Here is an 18,762-nt window from a genome sequence, read left to right as displayed (position 1 = left end):
GGAGAAATGATATTTGGGCTACAAAGGAAGTGACTACTCCAAACAGGAGATTCTATTTGCCACAAAGTATGACACGAGATAAATGAATTAGGACAGTTGGGGTCCCAACTTCCTTAGACTCAGCATAGCTTGGACTCAACAAGGAGTCTGGCAGATTCTGAATTATGTCGGTATCTCAAGGAGTGGCCACAAGCAGTCGTGGGAGAGCAGTTCTACTCACTGGAGTGAGGTCCACTGTCACTAGACCTGCCTTTCTACAGTGGTCCACACCAAACCACTTTCACATACAAAACATTAACCTACCATAAACCAATGTAACTGCTTATAGCAATATAGATGAGTGATTGAAGAGAGATGAGAGAGCTTTCTCCTATTTGCTGTGTCTATTCCGTTAATAAAATTCAGCTGTTAAAGGGTTGGACCAATATGCCAAGACTCATGAGAATTCTCTTTTCAAAAATATGATCCTTAGGAATGTCTTGCAATTAGCTTTGTTCCAGGTATAGAAAACCTAAAAATGAGAATTGGCAAGAAAATCTACAGAGTAGAAAGCAGGGAGTGGTGAGAATTTTACATTCTTTCTTGGCTCCAACTGAAGAGGGCCAGGATGTGGTTGCAATTTTGGATGTGCTAATTATGTTTGTCAACTATAAGTTTTGCTTAATTAATTAGTCATGCAAATTTAGCTTGAGCATCTTTCGCACATCTAAATCATTACTATAGCAATTAAAAGGATACTTTGGTCAGCTCCTTTCATAGGATATAGCACAGCATACTCCTGTCTAATTCTTTTTGACAATCTAGCATTTTGGTACTATTTAAGAGGGTGGGGGAAAGGCTGTTTTGTATGCATGAAGGAATGTACAAACAAAGGTAGGAAACAAGAAAGGTGGTCAGGCTGGAGAGATGTCTCAGTGGTTAAGAGAGCCGACTGCTCTTCCAAATGTCATGAGTTCAAATTCAGCAACCACATGATGGCTCACAACCATCCATGATGAGATCTGATGCCTTCTTCTGGGGTGTCTGAAGACAGCTGCAGTGTAGTTACATATAATAAATAAATCTTTAAAATACAAAAAAGAAAGGTGGTCAAGTTAGAGATGATAATAAAACTATTGGCTCATGTCATCAGTGAGTACACAGTAATAACACATGTTCGGGGGAAGTTCCCACGATATACAGCTGGAACACGAACAGATCAGAAACATGTTTCCTTAGTGCCTTAAGGTGGTAAGGTGAGAAAAGCCAGAGATTTATGCTTGCGGCCTAAGATCGATGTCAAAACAAAGTTTGTCCATGTCTAGAAGACTCGGGCCAACTCTCACCGTCAGTAATAAACACTGTGGCTAGAAGCCACGTGAATACACCCTCGAGGGCCATTTCATACTAACAAGCCCAACTGTCAGGAACAGTGCGTTGTATTAGGTTACTATCGCTTAGTTTCCAAACAGTTATCTCAGTCCCCCGTGAACCACCTGTAGAGGCTTATTGTTCAGCCCTCTCAAGCGGGAGCCTGACGTGTAGTGGTGTGTAATGTGCTTCTCCTACCCAATTACTGCAAGTGTAAGAAAGAAATGTACACGTTTTGCACCCCGTCAGAAGTACTTCTCAAAGCTTTGCTTTGCCACCAGCCCTGGCGGCGGAATGGAAACAGAGCACAGCACAGGCGAGAACTGATGGATTGCTGTGTGTCCTTGATGTTTGTAAAGCACATCAGCAGCAACTATTTAGACAGAGCGACACCAATGCCTGTTTTAAAGTCACCCCTCAAGGCTAACAACTTTACACATCTGGCTTACCTTAGAGGGTTCTTAGCATCTCTAATAGCATCCAATTATCCAATTGTGAAAAAGAAGATAAAATTCCATCTAAAAAGTGGATATGAACAGGCAAATGGGCAAATGTAAAGTCACTCTTGAATGCTATAGGATGTGTTTTAATACTCGTGAGAGCCTTATAACTTAGTCCTTCGTGGAAAACTTAAGAGACTTTTGAGACAGGGTTTCTCTATGTAGCCCTGGCTGTCCTGAAACTCACTCTGTAGACCAGGCTGGCCTTGAACTAAGAAATCTGCCTGCCTCTGCCCCCTCAAGTGCTGGGATTAAAGGCATATGTCACTACTGCCTGGCTAAGAAGAAAGTTTCTTAATGCATTTCCAGGGGTGAAAATGTGTGCATATTCCAAGCACTCCAGAGCATATTATTAAAGTATCAATTAGATTCAAACAAAAGTAGCTTTGATATTCAGAGATTTAAATGACTTAGAGAAAAATGTAATCGCTACCAAAAAGTGTGTTATACCTACAACTCCTTAATATTAGCAAGTCTCCAAATATCTGGAAAAACTTGGGATTAATTTTCAAAACTCTCTCAATAAAATTTTCCTCAAAAAAATCCAAATATGTGAATATGTACGCTACATACAATGAAATGTTAAGTATATTCCTACTAAGTACTTAAGTATTTCACATTTTTCAGTGAAAATTTGTGCTCAATACTCCCACCTCTTCAGGGACCTCCTTTAGTAATCACGTGTGAAAAAACACATAAACACACGCACATGTACACACATATGCACACACACTCATATACACAAGCACACATGCACACAAGCATACACTTATGCACACACTCACACATGCCTGCACACAGATCATGAACACAATGTACACTCCACACACACACACACTCATGCCCACATACACACTCCCACACACATACACGCACACATATATCATCCTCGCACATTCCTACATACTGATTATGCACTCACATGCACACAAACACACACATACACACGCAAATATGCACACATGTGCACACAAACACATACATGCCCACACATAGATGCACACTTACATGCACGCACACACACACACACACACCCCACTCTTGTCTCCAGTTTTCTGTCCTTCTGGTTTCTTCTCCTACACATATTGATAAGCTCCTGCCTCCCACGAAAGCACCTTCCCCAGTAGCCACCCTCTCCCTTCTGCTTTCACAGCCATGCTTCTAGAAGCAATATCTATTCTCACCAACCCAGTGTCCTGCTACACACTTGCTTCTCAGCCCACTGCAATCTGGCTCCAACTAAAACCGATCCTACCGAAGTCTCCCAAACCCCTTCCATTTGCCAGGTGAAGCTAAGACATCTTGATCCGCCTTACCAGGCCTTCCTGAATTGCCACACGCTGCTGACGTCTGTGTTCGTCCTATTCCCTTGAGATAATATTCTTTCTTGTTCTTTTTGGCTCATATTCCCTCACCCAGCTCTTCCCTGGGACCCTCCTCTTCCCCCTAGAGTCCCTGTAGTCAACAAATTTGTCCAGACCTGGGACAAATTTTAGGCCTAGGACTTGCCTAAAGAATGCTATCTTCACCTCCTCAGGCAATACTGGTTATACATTTCATTTCCTGCCCACCCCCTCTGCTGTCTAATCTTTGTCAAACAGATAAGCGTGACATTATCATCAATGATGCTGCTTTCCTCCTTGCTTCCTACCGACTGTATGTCTGGACTACCAACCTTTTATAAATGAGTGTTTTCAGCACTAGGAGGTAAGCTCTGGGTGGGTGATGGGAATGTGTCAGGCCTACACCACTTTGTGCTCAGCAGACAAGTACTGAGTGAAATGAAATCTTACACTAATGTCCAACGCAGAAGCTGAGTAATCACACTAAAGAGGAGTCAAAGGGAACCCCTACCGCACCTTAACAATACCCCAAGAGGCTCTGGTGAATCCTTTTCAAAATCAGAGCTGATAGGCTGGAGAGATGGCTCAGTGGTTAAGAGCAGTGACTGCTCTTCCAGAGGTCCTGAGTTGAAATCCCAGCAACCACAGGGTGGCTCACAAAATCGGAGCTGATCATCTTAAAGTTAAATTTTCCTAAGTTGAACTACAGAGTCCCACACTGGTCTGTGCACGCCATCTGATGTCACTTCTGACTGATGTCACTTCCAACTGATGTTCCTTCCGAATGATGTCACCTCCAACTGTTCTCCATCATTGTCTTTAACTTGAAACTCACCAAACTATAGTCTCTCCCTCAAGCATTCACTTCCTCCTCACCTGCCTAGAAAACTTCGACTTACTTAGGACCAACTCCAAAGAGAAGCTCTAAGGCAGGCATGATGGTGCGCACTTTTAATCCCTGCATTGAGGGGTGGGGCAGAGGCAGAAGTGTGTTTGAAGCCTTTGTGTCTACATAGTTAAGTTTCAGGTCAACTGGGGCTTCATAGTGATAAGGCCCTATCTCAAACAAAACAAAAGAAAAAACAAACAAGCAAGCAAAAACAAAACAGTGAAGCCTTTCTACATCCCTAAGCACAATTCATTAACCCTGTGGTAACATAAATATTTTCTGTGCACATAATTTATCACCCTACAGTAATTTTTTTCCAATGTTTTTCCTTCACTGGGCTATGAGGAATAGATTCAGATTTCTCTCTGTAGACCAGAGCCAGGCAGAATACCATGTATAACGAAGGTCCACAGCATATTGTGTAACAAGTGGGAATCTCCTAGAGCAAGTCACTCTTCCATCTCATCTTTTTATAATGATATTTTGCATGTCATGGGTGTTCTATGCCAACTATTGGCCAGTTAGTAATCTATATTTCAACAGAAAGGAATTGGGATTAAGCCTATGGCTTCATATAATGATTTAGAAAGAATTGTAATCCTGTGTGTGTTATTTAAAGCAATTTTTAATTTAAATATACTTTGATCATATTCTTCCCCTCAAGTCCTTCCAGACTCTCTCCCCCTCCCTACCCACTCTTTAAGTTTTTTAAGTTCTCAAAAAAAAAATCAAAAGCCCAATACAACAATAAAACCACAAAAGCAAAATGATGCCCCCAAAGATCAAATTGTAACCAAATAAAAGTACACAACACACACACACACACATACACACACTGTGGAGTCCATTATTTGTTAGTCAGCTTTCCTGAACATGAGTCCTGTTCTAGAGTGGTTGATGTACCTAGTTACTGGAGAAAACTGATTTTCCCTCTCCCATTAGGTATAAATGGCAGTTCAGCTGCTAACCTTTACCATATTGGCTATGTTTTCATTCACTCATTCATTCATTCATTCATTCATTCATTTTTTTATTTTCTTTCATATACTACATCCCGATCACAGTTTTCCCTCCCTCCACTCCTCCTAGCGCCACCCCCCACCTCCCTTCTCCCCCAGATCCACTCCTCCTCCATCTCCCTTCAGAAAAGAGCAGGCCTCACAGCAATATCAACCAAACAAGGCATAACAGGGTACAAAAGGCCAGGCACAAACCGTCTTATCAAATCTGGATGAGGCAACTCAACAGGAGGAAAGGGGTTCCAAAAACAATCAGCTCCTGTTCCCACTGTTAGGAATCTCACAAGGTCACCACGCTACAGAAACATAACATATATGCGGAGGCTAGGTCAGACCCATACAGTCTCCCAGATTGTCAGTTCAATCTCTGTGACCCTCTATATTAATTCAGTTTTTTTAGTATAGCAAGATAAAATATAATAAGATAAAACTATCCCTTGGTAGTTGGACAAGACAAACTAACAAGGAAAAGAGCTCAAGAGAAGGCATCTTTTTAATGAAAATTACAATGTCTGATATCCAATGGGCTCTTTATTACAATTCATTTTCTCCTTGGCATAGCTAGAACAATGCCTTGCATTTTAGAGCTTATATAATGAGATAAGATAGGAAAACGATATGGATCATATTTCTTCAATGTGGATGAGATCAATAGAGAACAAGAATTTAATCTCTTAACAGTTTCAGGCAGGAGCCAACTCCCTAATAATATAAAATCAGAAATGGGAAACAGACACAGATTAGAAAACATTTACATAGCTTTTACTCATGCTTGTTGATGACGCTTTTCCCAGACAACTGAAAATATCCTGCCGCTCTCCGGAGTCAGTGCTCTACCAGTCTCCTCGCACTTCTGAGGGGTGTGTGTGATATAAATGCAAAGCAGAACTAAGGCCTAATGTGTTGGTGTCCTGTTAGATGATTTTGGTCCCCCACTTTGGGAGTCATTTTGGGTATTATATATGAGAGTCAGAGACAGCCCCTGCTCCCACTGTTGGAAGTCCCACGAGAACTCCAAGCTACACAACCATAACACGTAAGCAGAGGGTTCAGGTCAGACCCATTCAGACTCCCAGACTGTCTGTATTAGTTTTTGTTATGTATGTCTCAAACACGATACTGTAACATAGTTTACCTACTTTCTTATTAACCAAAAATATGTGAGATGACTCAAGACCTGTGCACATACTATCAAATGTACTGGGTGTTGACATTATAGGACCCTTAAAGTACTCTGAATCACGGGTGAGAGGTGGAATTAAGGGCTTTACCTTGTTTGAAATTCCAAGTATTTCACGGTATTTTAATTCCCTGGAAACCCGTGACTCACACAGAGTATACATGGAGGGTGTGAGTGGAGAAAGCATGTGTGCACACGGCATTTGCTCATAACATCCAGTGACAATGACCTAAGAGGAACCCTCCACTCTCTGTACTGCCATTCTCAAGCATGATCTAGTGGATCCTTGAGGAATCAGGGGACATTTTTTCAGGAATTCCTCAAGGTCAAACTTTGCCGTATTTACAGCAATGCAAGAGGTTCCCCTTCACCCTCGTTCTCTTGGAAGCTAGTTGGTCCAGAGGCTACATGGCATGTGATTGAAAGCAGAAGCCAGTCTGAGAATCCAGCGTAGCCTACTAGTCAGACGTTGAAGAGACTTTCATTGATATAAAACAATGCCTTCTTCTGCTGCTTTTTTTTTCTTGTTTTTGTTTTGAGAAACACACTTCTTTCATTAACATGTCATGTGGGCCAAAATGCAACAAGTCCTGAATCTACAGATTCAAATCTTTCTTCTGGAAAGCCTTCTAAGCTGTCTCACCAGATATTCCCCACTTCTTTCAACTCCCCTTTCTCCCTCTACAAAGCGTTATACAATGCTTGTATGTCCATCCTGGACCAGTTATTCTCCCTGTCACGCAAACTTCCCATCCTTGAAACTTTGTGCTGTACCTTGGCTACTCGCAGGTCTTCTGAATCTGTGTCTTCCTTCATGATGCAATCTTGGATTTTGAATTTATGTCCAATCAAATGTTACATTCACGGAAACCTGTATCCTGTAGTACAGATGACTCCTAGGGAAGAATTCGCATTGGCCCATGTTAAGTACACAGCTACCCCAAGGTATTGTCTATTAGAACTCATAGCCTACCTTAAGGCAGGCTTGAGGCCTTAAGCGTTCAGAAGATATTTTTGCACACATGATGTTTAGGACAAGAATATTAAAGCTAATGCTTACTGTCTGGATTATTTGCTTCACTTTTGTTTCTTACTCATCTCTGTGTGACAGATGTCACACTTGAATGTTTCTGCTTTATGGGAAGGTCTTGCATCTTTTCTTCACCTTTAGAGCCTAAAACCTTACCTTCATGGGCTTATGAAAAACCCAAATCTTGACTACACACAACCACAAATGCCCCACCTGGACCTGTGAGCTCAGTGTGTGCTTCTCCTCATGGTTTATAGCTGCTTCTCTTTTCTGATCCTAGAAACTTCCCATAGTGTCCATCAGTCTAACTTTACATATAAAATACTTATTGTATCATTTTTAAATATATGAGATATGTTTGGGGAAAGCGTTTTCCAATTATCTAGTCAGCCCTATTTCCAGAAATATAAATTGGTCTAGCATTTCTGTAAGATGAAATACATAACCTCCTTAACTAAAAAATTCTACTCTGAGAAATTTATCATGAGCACAAATGCAACAACATCTATCACATTTTTAAATGTGTTTAAACTGAGAGTCCAAAAATTCTATTAAGAATCTTATATGGCTCATACTTGCATAAAATTCTATATAAAGAGTTTTATTATTTTATATACATTTGCTAGTTTTGAGTATTAAGGCTTGAACCTAAGGTTTTGTGGTAAGCAAGTGCTCTAGACATTGAGCTATCACCAACTCCATGACAATTTAATGACAAAGTTTGAGAATAAATCTTGGGACTCTGGGTGGTACATACTTGTAATCTTAGAGCTTAGGAGGTGGAGACAGGAGGATCTCACATTTGATAGCCAGCTGATACTACAGATGTAGGACTACAGCCCTACATCTACAATTTTTCCCATCAACGCTCCTGATGCCAGAGTAATCGTGAGATAGTTTGTACTTTCTCATTTCAGACTGAGCCAGCATCTGGTACTCAAGAGGAACCCATAACTGTGTCCAAAAAAAAGGGGGAGAAATGTTAGGAAAACATATTATCAGATAAATGCTAACTAAAAGAAATTCACATGAATATCAAGCAAAAACTTAAGGAGACAAACATTATCACTAGGAATATATAATGGCAAAAGGGTAACTCATTTGGCTGAAGATACAGTCAGTAGTTAAGAGTATCTGCTACTCTTGTAGAGACCTAGGTTCAAGTCCCAGCACTCACATGGCAGCTCACAACCATCTATAACTCACATTCCAAGCAATCCAACTCCCCTTTCTGGCCTTCAAAGACACAAGTGACAGGAATGGTGCACAGACATGCATGCAAGCAAAACACCAAAGATATAAAATAGTAAAATAAAATACAAATACAAATACTTTAAAAGAGGTAATTTACATGAGGTAAGATAACAACACCTAGAAGGCCAAGGCAGGGAAACTAAAATAAGTCTCTTTACACGGTGAGTTCTGGACCAGCCATAGTGTGACCCCCACTGCAAAATAAAGAAATAAATAAAGAAATAAATAATAAAGAAATAGGTTAATTGTAAAACATGATGATTCTGAACTTACATAAAACCAGCAACATAAGGAAAACAAACTTGTAACACTAAAGCAAACGGTATACACAACCATAAAAAGGTCCCTGACATTATTCTCCCACAATGGCAAGATCAAAAGACCAAAAATAAACGAGGCTATAAATGATTTAATAACACAGCAGCAGACTTGATGCAGTGAAAACAGTTACGCAGAAAGCTGCACCCAACAGTTAGAGAGCATGCATTCTCTTTCAAGCAAAACCTGAACATTTCCCAAAACCACCTATACAACCAACCACACACACACACACACACACACACCAGTTTCAGAAGCATGGTCACTCTTAGGAGGAATGGAAGAGAAGTTTGAGGGCACCCTTCAATATCTCAAAGGACAAATGCCACAGCATTTTAGTATCTACTAAACTTCTGAATGAATCTGTCCATTTATTTTTATATCTGGTGGACTTCATAGTTAAAATTTACTTTATAAATTTATTTATATAAATTCTTAAAGTTTTACCATCTTTATAGTTCTTCATAGTAAAGGTTACCATCTTTATAGTTCTTCATATTAAAGATAAGTTGCTTGTTTGAAAATTCCTTTTCACTTAGTAGATTTAGTAGACAAAAAGAGTTTAGAAACTTCCGCTAGGTTTCCAGAGACCTTACCAGGCAGCCAGATTGTATCTGGCTACAATCTAATGTGAAATATTGAGGTACAGCACTCCAGTAAGGACACGCTTCCAGGTTATACTCAGCTTGACCCCTGGGGTTTCTGGCAGTTACCAATTTAATCCCAAAATGTGCATGGTGGCAAATTTCCTTGATTTAGGCACTTGGGAGAGACTGAGGCAGGTGGATCCTGTGAATTCAAAGCCAGCCTGGTCTACATAGGGAGGCTTGGTCTCAAAACCAATGAAAACAAAACAACAACAACTACTACATAACAACCCCAAACAAAAGTTACAGGAATATGGTCTGTGTGTTTTCCTGGAATATCACGCACGTATTAACATGTAAAATCGAGGCCTCTCGTTGATATCCATCTGCAGCACTGAGAATAACTTAGGAGCACTTGGGGGAATGTGTTTGCAGATTCCTGTGTGTGAAGGGGGGCAATCACAATTTTGCTGTTGTGCCCAGGGGCAATCAGGGGACAGCTTCCAGTGTCCTGCCTTCCATCTTGTTGGAGATAGTCTTTTGTGTTCTGCTGTGTTGTGTTGTGTTGTGTTGTGTTGTGTTGTGTTGTATTGTATGTACCAGCCTAGTCGACCAACAGGTTTCGGGGACTCTTTGTCTTCCAGTCTTCCTACAAGCTCTGGGGTTACAGGTCTGCTACCATGCGCAGCCTTACGTAGATTCTGGAGCTCTGAACCCTGGTCCTCCGGCTTCTGCAACCAGCGCTATACCCACTGAGTCATCTCCTCACGCCCTACATCTACAATTTTTTTTCCATCAACCCTCCTGATGCCAGACTAATCATGAGATAGTTTGTACTTTCTCATTTCAGACTGAGCCAGCATCTGGTACTCAAGAGGAACCCATAACTGTTAATTAATAAACACTCCAGTGACAATAATCAAGGGAGTAACTACTTACAGGATTTTATTTACTTAATCTTGGAAATAAGCTTAGAAGTTTGACTAGGTAATAAGAAAATGTATCACCCACATCGGCTTACTACTACTCAAGAGTATTTTCACAAATTTTATGTATCAAAAATTTATGCAGTGTTAAAATTTAGCTACCTACTGAAATATTTAACACTTTGAAGAAAGACACAACCTGCTAAAATATTAAGAACTCAGAAAAAAATGATAAGGAAACCATTGAGGTAACAGAGAGTGGCTCAGAGGAGACTGAAATGGAAGAGGAGAGAAAAGAAAGCTGAAAATGAAAAAGAAACAGATCGCTCCAAGTAGGAAGAGGGAAACACCCAAGAGCTTGCCAAAGGAAAGGACCGTGTGGGGTGTGAATGGCGCACCATAGACAGCACTCACTGGGCATGCGCAGGGCCCTAGTGCCACTGTTCTGCACTGAAATAAACCGACAAATATGTAACAGTCGGGCACGCGGGGCAGAGCCCAGTAGGTAGACTGCATGCCCAGTGTGAGTAAAGCCCTGTGTTTGATGCCCAGCATTGCATCAACCAGAAAGGGTGGGCTTTGGATAACAAGAACTGCTAAAATCACAGTGTAAACTTTGAACAAGCACCACAGCTTCGAGGCAGAAACAAGGGAAGTCCACAAGGCATTTGCTTGGTTCGGTTTCTGGGACAGGCTGTCTGCAGCCCAGGCTTGTCTCCAGGTCGTGGCCCTACGTCCACGGTCACCCCCTACACACATAACACTGAAAGTTTGGCACCACTGCACCCAGCTTTCCCGAACTTCAAAGAAGAGAGAGAGGACTGTCACTAGCGTACAGTGTGTGTTTTAGCAGTTGCTTTTCATCCCTAAATAGATTACTGTCACGTTGACAGAGGGCATTGACCTGACATAACCTTATGGTTATGACTATGCCCTTGATTCTCTTCCAAGATGAAGCGGGAAGCAAATGTAAGAGCCTATAACCAGAGGGACACATTAGTTGGGGCCAGGTGCAAGGTGAAGTATTTTGGCTTATTTTTTGCTAACTGAATCCTTTAAAATACACACACACATAGTTACACACACACACACCACACACCACACACACATACACACACATAGTTACACACACACACACACACACCACACATCACACACACATAGTTACACACACACACCATACACCACACACACATAGTTACGCACACATCACTCACACACACACACACCACAGACACCACAAGCACACACATACACATACACACACCACACACTCCATATACACATATACACACACAGTCATATACACACACACCACCACATACCACGCATACACACACACACACACACATATATATATATACACACACACATCACTCACATACACATACCACAGACTACACACACACAGTCTCACACACACACACATACCACATACCACACACACATACACACAGTCACACACACAGACACACGCATACATAAACACACAGTCTCACACACACACATACACCACATTTTTATTTAGACTGACATATGAGGTAGATTTTACTTTTTGGTTTTCTGTTGTGTATTTTTTTTTAAATCACAGAAATTGCAGTTGTATCTTGTTCCCCAAAGACAAATATTTTTTGATATGCTCACTGTTTTCTTTTGCGGTTTTCTTCGTATTTCTAAACAATGGGCTTTAATTGCCGTCTTAGTTCACTGATCCTGGACTCTGACTATCGCCTTACTGCATACCATTTGGGTAACTGAGAACTGTGTGTGTGTGTGTGTGTGTGTGTGTGTGTGTACGCACACACCTGCACAAGTAAATACACACATGCAACTTCATGAGATCTGGGGCTTGTGCTCAGGCTACGTGGCCTGGATGACAGCATCAGTGCCCACTGAGCCATCTCACAGGTCCTTCTTTTTTAATTATGTAGTAGTCAGAGTTTATAGTATCTAGGCATCTAAATATCACACTAATGAGTTCTCAACTGTGGCAGCTTCTCCCTTGTTGTGCAAGTGTGCTGTGGGCTCTGCTTTCTGATTTTCAGTTAGGAACTTTTCCTCCTAAGAATCCGCTGCCCTTTCAGTCACTGCACTGCTCCGATGTTCACAACCAACCCTTTGCTATCAACCCAGCGGAGTCGTCAAGAGGCATCTTTTCCTGGAGCCTTCCGTCTGCCCTTCCCAGTCTGGACCAGTTTCTCTCAAGACCCACTGGACAGCTGTCACCGGGGATCTTCCTTCGGCACAATCCTAAAATCTCCCTATTAATCACTTCTGCTGCTTCTGGACCCCATGCCACCTGTTTTGGCCAAGTGCCTCCATGAGACAGAGCGCCTCCTCCCGTAGCTTTCTGAGAAAAGGTTAACGGATAAGAGAAGCAGCGAGGGCCACCAGTCAAAATGCACCTTAGAGCTTACCGTCCATTTTCAACCTAGCATCTCACGTCTTGTCTCCCTTGCTCGGTTTTGATTTTCTGTCACCTCAGAAATGATTACAAGCATCGCCCCTCCATGCACGAGAATTTCTGATTCAATAGATCTGAGGCAGGACCTGGGAGTCTGCAGTTCTGAGCTTGATGGTCTGGAGGCCACACTTTGAGAAGCACCACCGTTTTAAAAATGCACTCGAGACTCAGGCTGAAATCTTACGTCTTCCAGCAGACCGCCGAGGCTAAGTGACTGCGGTGCCTCCTGTGAACAGTGCTTTGGTCGACAAAGACAATATGGGCTATAATTATGTTGGGAAAAATGGGGAGGAGACTATGGATGTAAGTGAGCTGTTAAGAGTATTAAACTGTAAATAAGAGCATGCCTACCACAGCCAGCTAGTGCCATGCAGGACTTCTCTGGCAGTGCCAGTTGGAGGATAGTTCAGTTTCCAATAATCAATAATCAAGACCCGGGTTCCTGCTGCATTTCTAGTCTGTACCGTGTGATTCTCGATATGACTACAAAAGTTCTTATTATTGAAAAAGTCAATGTTTTCCCAGCATCCACCAAATTTGTGACTTACTGTCCCAAACATGAAAGGTAGCCTATTTGGGGGTGGAGGGGGATGAGTAACGGACTGTGGTAAGAGGCAGCGACCACTGCTATTGGGATCTCTTTAAGATTACCCTAATTTGATATTGAACCGAAGGCCTCATTCAGGTCAGGCAATTACTTCACCACTGAACCACACTCTTAGTCCAAGTCTCCCTTGACTTAAATACAGTTTAAGTTATACAAAGTCAAAGCAATAGAGTCAACACACAACACACAATAACGTCCCCCTGGGTCTCTATTCTTCCGGGAAGTAGCCTTAGGTAACCAGACAGTCTTGAAAATAGCATAGTTACACACATCATGTTTTACAGAGGCACAGTAAAGACCAGCTGTGACAGGGAGGTGTGCCTGATATGACAGTCAGCATTTTGAAGGCATGATGAGCTTTTTCAAATGGGTGACACATTGCTGATACGGCTGAAGACGTGAAAGCCAAGCATGATTGAAGTCTGTCCGTGAGACGGCCATTTTCCTTTCCAGAGAATCTCTTTTTCATGCTGGTCAAAACTGGGTTGTTGTATGACACAGTGAGCTAAGAGAAAATCTGCGTGCAAGACGTGGGTCAAAAAATGCCTGGTGTTCCCTCAATAAGTCAGATGTCCTGTCCCTTTGTCCGGGGCATATATGAGAGGTCTGTGATTCTGAGCGCCGCCACCAGTGACCACGTGGCAGCAGAAGGTGCGCTTAGGTCGGAGCTTGCAAGACTCCATTCTCATTCTCTCAATGACCAGCTCTGTGACCTTGAGCCAATCACATCTCTGTCCTCCACTTTACTTAGTTCATCTGAAATTGAAGGGGCTGAACTGTGGGTTCCTTTGGCTATGGGTCATCTGAGTGTTTCAGCAGGAAAAAAAAGCTGGATATTTTTAGATGGTTAAAATAGATAAAAATTAGTTTTTAACCTTACTACTGTTGTCACTAAATGGCTACCTAATCGGACCTCTCTTTCATACCAAATTAATCTGTAATGGTTTACTTGCAAAGTGCTTTCTCTTTTTCTCTCTTCAGCCTGTGTATAGAAAGTAGGGAAGCCATTATAACTCCCTGTCTCTCTCTCTCTCCTACATACAATCCTCACTCCCAGATATCTATGGCAGTAGTTCTTAGAGTGTGGTCATAGATCACCTCCTCTAAGACGACACCTGTCACGCACTGTTCTGGACTCTATTCCAGATCTACTAAGTCAGAAACTCTGGGACAGGGGCCCTGGGTTTTGTGACAAAACTGTTCAAGTGATTGTCAAACACCCTTAATTTGAGACTCACTCGTTTACAGGGAAAGGGTAAAGGGAACTAACATTTGAGATCATTGTGGCGGTTGGGACAAGATGTGCCTCATAGTCTCCAGCTTTTGAACACTTGGTGCTCAGTTGGTGGGACTGTGTGGAAGGCGTGGCCTTCTAGAGGAAGTGTGCCATGGGGGGCAGGCCATCAAGCTTAGGACCTCAACCTACTTCCACTTTGCCTCCTCTGCCTCATCTTTGCAGTTCAGTATGTGAGTCTTCAACTTTCTGCTCCTGTCACCATACCTTCACCCGCCATCAAAGACTCTTAACTCCCTGGAACAATAGACCAAAATGAACTCTTCTATAAGGTGTCTTGGCCATGGCGTTTCATCAATCGAAAAGTAACTAATACAACTATGTGCTAGTGGCTTTACGTACTCCCTGTCCCCAGCCAAGCCTCATAACAACTTGTGGAAGTGTGTGTGTGTGTGTGTGTGTGTGTGTGTGTGTGTGTGGCTGGTAAATGAAGATTTCACTGTAAACCCTTTCTAGTTTCATGGGAAGGTTGTGCAATATTAGCATTCCTTCCATGGAGACACCATGTTCTTTTTATCCTACAGTCCTGTGTTTAGTTTGTCAAACCCAACATTGGGAGAATGCTCCTGGCTGAACGCTGCATTCTGCACCTATTTCGTCAGGACACTCAACAATGATTTCCTTTTTCTTTCTCTCCCAGATGTCAGTCTCACAGCCTGCAGTTGATGATCGCTTCTCCTTAGTCTCAACTACCTTGTGACAGTTTCTTTGTCTTCCTTTGTTTTCTTTAATGGAGTATGCTCAAATATTTAAATATAGTATTCCTCTACTGGTATTTGTCTGACTTTCCCCACCACTGTGGTTAGAAGTGACAGTGTGCTTGGGGAAAGAATATCACAAAGGAAAAGTATTTTTCCCTTCATATAATATCAGAGTGTGTAGCATCATTTAGTGACAGTAATGGAATATGTTTGTAATTACAATTGAAGCAAAAATGCTAGCATTCTATAACTGCTAAAGGACAGCACTGAAATCAACTTTAATTACTCTTCTCTACCATTCTGGTTTAAGGGACCACTCTAGGGTTACCCTTCCACCGTAAAAGGACCCATCTCAACTCAACTCTCCTTTCTTTTGTGTGGTTTGATACCCTACTCTACTCCCCAGATTTTAAGGTTTTCAATGTTCAACTCAACTCTAGTCTACACTTTAAAATCCAGCACGATCCTTAACGCACTCTTACTTCACGACATTCCATAGTGTTTACAGCCTGTCTCTTTAAGTGTTTGTTCCTCTCTGAACATCTGACATTAACTTCTGTCTTTCCAAGATACAATGGGAAGCCGGGCAGTGGTGACGCACGCTTTTAATCCCAGCACTCGGGAGGCAGAGGCAGAGGCAGGGGAATTTCTGAGTTCGAGGCCAGCCTGGTCTACAAAGTGAGTTCCAGGACAGCCAGGGCTATACAGAGAAACCCTGTCTTGAAAAATACCAAAAAAACAAACAAAAAAAACCCCCAAAAACAAAAAACACCAAAACAAAACAAAAAAACAAAACAAAACAAACAAACAAACAAGCAAGATACAATGGGATAATCATGGAAATAGACCAGCATGTCCATGAATCCATTTGCCCCTGAGTGAATGATCTTGATAGTTTATCTCCTGCATCAAGGGAGATCCTCATGCCTCCATCCTGCAATCAGAAGAATGTCCTAAATTTTCCATCTAACTGTAATATTAATTGACTTAAGGCTTCAGTGAGGATGAGGGGGATGACACAAAAGGCAAAGTGCTTGCTGCACAAGCGTGAGGATCAGGATTCAGATCCCCAGTACCCATGTAAAAAGCCTTGCAAGCATGGAACCTGATCTCCATGTGGGAGGTAGAATGGGGCACAAGCAAGCTGGCTAGCTAGACTATCTGAACTAGCAAGGCCTGGAACGAAATGTGAGAGTCTGCTTCAATAAGAAGGTAGCAGGATCAAGGAACACATTTGACATCAACCTTTGGCCTCCACATGCACAGACATGAGCATGCCCACCTACATGCATCCATGTTCCTATACACATGCCAACATGTTCATATCCATTCCACATATACATGCAAATCAATAAATAGGGTTTGTACTGTTCGTAGCTTAAAGAAGCAAGTGCAAGTGTCTGATGCTAGCATCTGAGGTCCCTGTGCTCTGAGCTCAGTCTGCTTCACCTTATCTCTCGCCATCACCTCACACTCCACTCCAGGACATCCCACACTTCACTCTCGGTAGATGATTGGTGACTTCTAAGTGCCCCGTGACCTTCCTGGGCTCTGTGCTTCTGCACATGCTCTGTTATCAGTGAGGATGCCATCATAGAAGATTCCAGCTAGTGCAGTCTGGTACAAGAACAACAATTATAACATCACGGAGCAGCAATGTGAAAGGCAGACAGGGCCAAACTGCAACCCAACAGCATTCAGCAAAGATCCACAGTATTTTTGTCCCTTTGCTTTGTTGTCCTTGGAAATTTTGATAAGCCCTTAGACTGTCTCCCTTTGTTGTTACTGGGTGCCTGCAGTAGTTCTAATAAGCATCCTTTCTAAGCACACTGATGCTTAAGGGGGGGAGGAAGGTATTTCCCTTTAGAACCAAGAAGCATTTCTTGGAGGCCATAACAGACTTTCCTTTAAATCTCACTGTCTCAAACTATTATATAATCTACTCCTAGGCTAATCAAATAAAGTTAATAAGCCTTCCCAATCTTCTCTTAAGGCATTGATGGCCAGTGGTAAGGGTGCACTTCCTTGGTTGAGCAGAACAGGTAACTGAGAGAAATCCAGAAATAAGAAAATTAATGGCTACTGAGTGAGCAGCCAGGAGCACTAGCCACATTATTGCCTGCTCCTTCTATCTACCAGGTGGACTCCTTTATACCCTTTAAGATTCAAATTAAATTACCTCTTCCCAAGCCAGAATGTGTATAACTACAAAGGTTATGTATAGAGTGAGGAACTGGGGTGTCGTGTGGTGGGATAGATTGCCCTAGGAAAGGGAAATGGATTAGATAGTTATGGGTAGATGAGAGGATGGGAATGGTGGGGGTGACAGGAAAGGGGATGGAAGAGCAGGATGAGGGAAGGAATATGGGGAGAGACAGACAAAATTAAGGGCCAAATGAGCATAGTATAGAACCTAATACAGAAGAAACTCCAAAAATATATACATCTATGTAGGTGATCTAAATGAAATCACTAGATGATACATGGAGATGATGGCCTGATTGGATATCTCTCAGCACCAAATGAAGCTCCCAATACTGGCATTTGGTTAGATCTAATTGAATTGTTGACCAAAGGGGTCTCATAGGAGCCACCAAACAACCCAGACCTTTGCCAAGACCAGAGCTTGCTCTCCACAAACTGACAGCAAGACTCCATTGCTGAAGGTGATGTCTACACAAGTCCTTGAGAACAGGGAAGTCAAGCTGCTGCCTTCATAGAGCCTTCACTCCTACATGTTAGTGTCTTTGGTATAGGAAGATCCACCGCACACTAACAAAGAAGAAACGAAAACACTAACCCAACCACAAACCATTTGATCTACAGTGGTGTCCTGCCTGCAAGATGTGCTAGGGCAGTAGTGGCACAGGGCTCGTGGGAGCAACCAACCAATATCTGGTTCCACTTAAGCTCCACTCCACAATATGAAACTCATACCCAGCGCTGCTTGAGTGACCAAGAGTCTAAGACTGGAGAGACCAGGGACCTAGGATAAAACTAAATTCTACTGTTCTAAAAAAACAAAAGAAAAGAATAGTAATAATAAAATGATTCCTAATATTTTGCTGTACTTATAGATGAGCACCTTGCTCAGCCACCATTGGAGATGCTTCCTCCTGAAGCAGATGGGCATATACAGAGACCTACAGTCAGATATTAAGCAAAGAATGAAAGACCTTGGAACACTAGGGCCTGAATGGAATGTCTCTATCAAACCCCTCCCCTCATGATACTGGGAACTCCACTGAAGAGTGTAAGAAGAGAGGGGTGGAAGACATTTAGGAGACAAGGCCCTCTAGA

This window comes from Apodemus sylvaticus, chromosome 21 (assembly GCF_947179515.1).
Source record: "Apodemus sylvaticus chromosome 21, mApoSyl1.1, whole genome shotgun sequence".
In the NCBI taxonomy this organism is placed as follows: domain Eukaryota; kingdom Metazoa; phylum Chordata; class Mammalia; order Rodentia; family Muridae; genus Apodemus; species Apodemus sylvaticus.
This window is presented reverse-complemented; position numbering follows the sequence as displayed.